Source organism: Bacillus rossius, chromosome 5 (assembly GCF_032445375.1).
Source record: "Bacillus rossius redtenbacheri isolate Brsri chromosome 5, Brsri_v3, whole genome shotgun sequence".
NCBI lineage: Eukaryota > Metazoa > Arthropoda > Insecta > Phasmatodea > Bacillidae > Bacillus > Bacillus rossius.
The window spans coordinates 56,434,339-56,441,543 of record NC_086333.1 but is presented as its reverse complement, the minus strand read 5'-3'; positions in this window follow the sequence as shown (position 1 = coordinate 56,441,543).

The following is a 7,205-nucleotide window of genomic DNA, read 5'->3' as shown; positions in this document are numbered from 1 at the left end:
CATTCGCATTGGAAAAACGAACAAAAACAAACGCCTGGAGGCTGTAGTCCAAAATACAGCCTATACAGATTTTTTTTTCTTCCAAATAATCGGTGTGCCATATTGGTTAAACGCCCAAAACATTGGCTGCATTGTAGTGTTTACATTTTATAAACAGTTTTAAATGCTATTTTTTTATTTCAATGAAAGTAACTGTTTTTAAAGACGGATATTATATGTTATACTTACTTACCATCATCAGACGTCGTCAAACACATTTTCCGCAATGTTTCGGGCGGAACAACATGGCGATGGTGAGGTTATAAAGTGATTTAAACTACGTCACAGCATGCGGTCTTCTGACCATTCCTTTCTCCATGGAGGTTGCATTCCGCTACAGTAAAAGTATTTTCATTTGCATTACATTCTTTGAGATATGTTTTTCTTTCCTTGGAAAAAAAAAAAAAAGAACGCTGTAAACACACCGTGACAAATGCAGTCCACGCCGAGTCAGCGTCTCGTGATCACGTCGTGAAAAACCGAAAGATGAGCGAGGAAAACGACGAAGCGTACGCGAGTTCCGGCAGTTGGAGCGGCGAGCACTGCGAGGGGGACGCGCCGGCGTGCTTCGCGGGTCCGGACGACGACGACGACGACGACGACGGCGGCGAAGTGGACTCCTCGGAGTCCGGCGACGAGGAGCTGGAGCACGTGGCGAGCGCGCTGAAGCACGCGTGCGAGATGGCCAAGACGGCGCTGACCTCGGGCTGCGTCGAGGACGTGGACGAGGACCTTGAGGCGGGCACCCCCGGGTTGAGGTTCACCTTCGAGGCGGGCGGCGCCGGGACGAGCCGCGGGGAGCTGGCGAGCGTGGCCGCGGTGGTCGACGGCGAGGTCATCAGGCTGCAGTACTTCGTGGACGAGGTGGACGGCCGCGGCGGGAATACCCGGGCGCACTTCTTCCTGGACTCGGTGGAGAGGACCGAGGCGGACGAGATCAAGGTCAAGTACGCGCCCGGCCGGGCGCCGGAGAGGCGCGAGGTCGCCGTCGAAGATCGAGATCCGGAGCGCGTGCGCGGTGCGCCGAAGGAGGTCTGCAGCGATCCCGCGAGGGACGAAGCCAAGGGCGGCCTGACCCTCGAGCGCATCAGGGAGACGCTGCGCGGATGCGCGCGCTCACCTCGCCCGGAGGGATCCGCCGGCAGGTACCTGCGGGTGAAGAAGGACGAGCTGGCCAGCGTGCGCAAGCTGATGGTGGGCGTCGTGAACAAGGCTTACGAGGAGCGCGTGCGCAGCGTGCAGATGCAGGTCGAGCAGCTGAGGAGGCTCGCCGCCGGCGGGTGGGGGCCCGCCTCGGAGCAAGCGTCCGAAGAGGAGCCGCGGGCCGCCAAGGAGATCGGAGCTCCGGAGCACGTGGACACCTTGGACTAGAGTCCAAGCCCGAGCTCTCCGATCTCCGAGGACACTAACATAATACTGCACTGTCGGGTCGGAGCAAAGGAGAGCCCTGTATGTGCTAAACACATTTGCTTTTTGGAGGAGGGACAATCTTTCTATATTTCCATTTTAGTTTTGTTTTGCTCCATTTTTAATTATATCTAAATAATTTTAATTTTTTTTACCGACTGTGACACGGTTTATTCCTTACAAAACTATTATGTAAAATCTTAACATTTGAAATACGATATGATTTAATTGAAAAAAAAAGGATGTAATTGTTAACTGAAAATAAATATTTTTTTGTAAAAATATCATCATGAACTGTATATAATGTCCGCTTTGTAAATAAGAAGTGTCTCCTGAGTGCCTGTATTGGCAAAATTTCACCCACCAGTGAGAAATGGATTTATACCTGTGTTTATTTGGGTGATTATCAAGCAGTTATGAAACTAATATATTTTTTATTTATCATCTTTATTGGTATGTAAACATCTTAGCTCTCAGTATATGGCAGTTGGTAGAAGTAATTTCGTGAATGGAACGGAAGTCGAATGAACAGAAATGTGTAACCGCGGTGCCGAAGACGTCAAGATGGCGGACAAACGTGTAACAACATCGTGTGTAACCAATTTAACACACATTAGGGGACATTCCAAACTTATTAGTGTGCCAAATGAAACTTTATGTTGGTGAAACTAATCCGGGATATATTTGGTAAACTAAAATAGTTATAGAAAAAAGTAAACTCAAGCTTTAAAATACTTAAGAATACTAACTAATAAAACAAATTCTTCTTCCTAGTTCTCAACAGGGTTGGTAGCGCAGAGGCAGAGCGCATGCTTTAAAGATCGAATTTTTGACATATTTAAAACCTCTTCACTGGATTTTTTTAAAACTTTTTTATAATATCATAATAAAATTATATTATGTAATAATCTTCAATCAGCTCAATGAGGTTAGGTTTGTAGAAAGTACTAACCGACATATTTCAGTCGTTTAAGCAAAAATAAATATACACATAGCTACTTAGTGTTATAATTTTTGTTTTAAAATGTTTCTTCGTTTATATTTTGGGTTTAGAATTTTGTCAAGTCTTTTTCTCTTTTATCGGAGCTGTTTTTTATAATTCAAAAATTCTGTCTGTTCGTGCTGATATCAGCGCGTGATGGTGGCAAAAAAAAAAGTCTACGATTCAGGCAGCGAATTCTAGCGACGGGTACAGAATGTATGTGTGTGATACGTATCCAGAAATTTTGGGATATGAAATGCCAATATTTTATTTATCATTTATCACCCTCGACATTATTTTATATTTCGTGCCCGAGTTTCGTATCATAAGTTTATTTGCAACGTAAACATCACGAGGGCACATGAATTCGCAAGTTATCGATGTTAGATGCTTACACATCACTGGCGAGTACTGAAAGCCTCGCTCCCATATTGTAAACATTTTTTTTGTAACACGGCAAACTAACATCTTGACTGAGAATGATGTTTATGCATAAATATGCTTTAACTCTACCAGTTTCCTCCATTTAAGTGAATGTCTATAGGATGAAAAATCTTTTAAATTAATGCTTCTTGTGACTGGGACGCGTCTCCTGTTTCTTTGTAATTTATTATGCTGGAATAACAATAGCAGGATGGCCGCGATGACATGAATGCCAATATATTTCTAACCAATCACGTTTGACGCATCTGTAACTGCTCGACAAAAATGGCACAAGTAACAGACTTAAGGTCATGTCACACTTTCGAATTACCACTTCCAACACCTTCCAATATGTTGTGCCAAATAAAGTTGTAGAGTTATAACGTCACCGAAAACATCATTAGAGTAGCCATGTTCGTTTGACAAGTTGGATGACTGGAGTTTCCATCAAATATTTTGCAAATAGGAAAGATTCTAAAAAAAATGGATGTTGCATGCGAATGACCAATAAAAACTGTGCCTAGCGAAAACGGAAATAACATTCGTTTCCATCAAAACGATTTTTAACATGGTTAAAAACATATGGGTGATTAAAGATGTTTTAAAAGTGAAATAACTAAAACAATGTTAATGGAGTTAGTGGAGGTAGGATCTGTTGTAATATTTTTTTTATTTTGTCCTCACCGGGTTCGAACTGTGGACGTAAGTGCGTCTTTTAAATAATATTTTTATTAAATTTTGATTAATTTTTTTCCCGATTTTCTAACCAAAATTTACAGATTTTCAAGATGGCAGAGTGTAACGAAAAATGCAACAATCTAGAATCCAAGATGGTGTCCGTAACAAAAAGCACAACGATTATGTCATACACATCCAAGATGGCGGCCGTAACAAAATTGCAATGGTGACATCATAATTCAAAATGGCAGAAAGTTCGAGAAAAGAAAATGGCGGAACCAAGCTGGCAGATAAAAAATGGCCGCCGGGGTCAAGGTCAACCAAGATGGCCGCCGTAACATCACAATCAAAGATGTCGGACCTCATTCACATCCACAACCAGAAACCAGTGCCAGTATGCCCAATTGTGTGTGGTTGCAAATTTTTGACAATATATTTTCAGGTTATTTTCAAATTTTACAATTTCAATGTAAATATTTTGATAGTAATAAATATAAAAAGGATGTAAACTTCTATTCACTCTTTACAGTGATAGTCGGTTGAACATTTCTTGTGTGATAAAATAACGTCAGATTTGAATCGCTAATAACTACAAGACTAATAATGCGTCAACGATGGTTGAGCCCACAATTGATGGATCATGTCTAAACATGTTTGTCGCGCAAATTTTGTTTTGAGCGTGACGTCATCGTACCAGTGTAGGCACAAGCATGGTTATTACTATTGAATATTAAATTACACATGAAAACGAAACACTTGTTACGTTTTCATCCCGATATTTTTCATGAAAAATCTACGGCGAGGACCAAATTGCTTCTTTCTTATTTTTATTTTCTCAGATATAGCGCCACAAACCCTTCAAAAACCACAAGGTGCAAAGATCTTAGCCTGTTCCCGAATACATTCTTAAAAAACCAATTAGCCTAAAAATAAAATGGAAAAGTGAATCTTAAAGGATGGCAGCCATTTTTTTTTTTTTTTACCTTCCGAATAGCTGCTCGGATCCTTTCATGCACTGGGAAGGATACGAGAAAGCAGAAGCGGACGCGGACGTGGGCGCAATTGGCAGTCTTCAGTTGGCGATTCGGGTGAACGTGAGCGGAATGTCATCCCTGGGACTGATGGTGTCGCCGAAGTTCCTCATGACCAGCGGTGGCTTGGGCGTGGTCGAGCAAGGCCTCACTTGGAAGCTGGACAGCACGTGGACCAGGGCGGTCTTCACTTGCATCTGGCCGAACCGCATGCCTGCATCACACAGAACAAAGCCTGTGCAACCATGTGAACCATATACAAAACCACCTTGAAATTAAAGTACTGTCTCAATTGTACAACTTAATGTCGTCCGATGACTCGGTTGCGAAAAGGACTTATAAAATAATTAATAAATTATTTAATAAAAGATTTATGTCCACTCAAAATCAAATACAATTGTGATAGCACACGGAGGAAAAAAAAAAACATTCCTCACCAACTCGAGTTTCTCTAGACATATTGTTACTAATCTAGATTTAAAGAATATAGAATATTTTTAGTACCATTAAATTTTGCTTTCTAAAAAAAATCTCCCAACACATTTACATACAGCGGAATCCTTTTGGAAAAAAATAAATAAAATATTTTAATTTTTTTTATTTCCTAATCATTCTTAATAAAAATAATATGTGTCCTGGCCCTAAATGTGAACCCTTTTTATACTTATGTGGCTATATTAAAATTAAAAACATCTTGCACAGCATTGTTTACCTATTCGAAACTTTATATTTTACAGATGGTGTACACGTATAAAAGGAAAAGTGATCGTGGCAGCTGGGAAGAGAAGGACATGGAAGCTGCCCTCGCAGCTGTTCAAGAATCTGGTGAAACTATTCTAAATGCTTCAAAGAGCTACAATGTGCCTTATAGTACCTTGCATCGGCACCTGAAGAAAGGAACTGCAGTGAAGTCTTTGGGGAGGTATCAGCCGGTTTTCACTAAAGTTCAAGCATTGTAACTGGAAGAATACATTTTAAAAATGGATTCTGTTTTTTTTTTCCGGATTAACAAAAAAATAATTCGTGGAACTATTTTTTTAACTAACCGAAGCAAACAAAATTCAACATCCATTCAAAAATCGTTGCGCAGGAGATGACTGGTTCAAAGGTTTTAGACAGAGGCATCCAGACATAACTTTAAGAACACCTGAGCCAACATCAGTGGCTCGTGCTCGAGGGTTCAACAAGCCACAAGTAAACCGTTTTTACGATTTATATTATGACGTATTATAGGAGCACAATATCAATGCAACAACACTGTTCAATGTGGACGAGACAGGAATCCAGACCAAAACCACCAGACCTCCCAAAATACTGTCCTCGACTGGCAAAAAACAGGTGGAAGTAATCTCTAGCTCAGAACGAGGGACTTTGAGCTCTATCATAGGATGCTGCAGTGCTGCAGGCCAATTCCTTCCCCCATATTTCATATTTGAAAGAAATAAAATGGTTGACCGACTTCTTGATGGAAGTCCAACAGGGTCTGTTGCTACCTGCACAGATAACGGGTGGATGAATGGGCCAGCTTTCTTACAATGGCTGCAATACTTCGTCCAACAGATGAGACCAAGTCCTGAGAAGAAGGTTCTCTTGTTGATGGACAATCACATCTATCACAAATACTATCCTGCGTTAGAGTTTGCTCGGAAGAACAATGTGGTGTTTCTCTCTTTTCCACCTCACACCACTGGAAAACTTCAACCACTAGACTGAGCTGTTTATGGAGCCTTCAATACATTCTTTGAGCAAGAAATAAACACATTACAAAAAGCATATCCTGGAATAATTGTGAACCAACTAGTAATCGCGAGACTAGTCACTCCAGCTTTTCTAAAATCTGCATCTGCGAATAATGCTGTTCATGGATTTTCATAACTGAATTGTGGCCTTTCAACAGAAACATTTTCGGAGAACAAGATTTTGCACCAGCGACAGTCACAGATCGTCCTAATATTCTTGATGAACCAGTTCCAAGCAAGGATCAAGTTGCTGGGATCAATTTGCCCATTTCAGTTGCGGCCGCTCAAGCTGTATGTAACTCGGAACTACAAACGTAAAAGAAAATGTCAGCGATCCGAGATCCTTACAAGCACCCCATAAAAGGAAATTTAAAAAAAATTCTTATCTTAAGAGTCTACAGCAGACAGCACGAAACAAGAAGGCATCTTCTAAAAAAGTTGATGAGGCGAATTCAAAAAAACCAAAATAACCTTTTGTAGAAAAAGAAGTAAATGAAGGTGAAACTCGATGTTTAGTTTGTACAGAAACATTTGCAGCCTCTGCTGGACAAGGAGAGTAGATTCAGTGTGGTGACTGTCAAGACTGGGCACCTGAAGTGTGTACATCCTACACAGGTGTGGGAGCCTACTATTGTGATTTATGCCAAGAATGACATTGTAGAAGGCTAACGACAGTTTTTGTAACATTTGACAATTTTAGTGACATGGTTAAATAACTATCCATCTTGCCCGAATCCATTATCCATCTTACCCATGGGTAATGGGCAAGATGAATTTTTTTCTGACTTTCATTTTTACGTGGTATTAAATAAGTTGCTCATTTTTCATCTAAATTGTTTTGTGGTATTTAGTTTCGTAAGTATTGGGTTGATAAAAAAAGCAGTTTATCAGTCTCTATGACTAAAA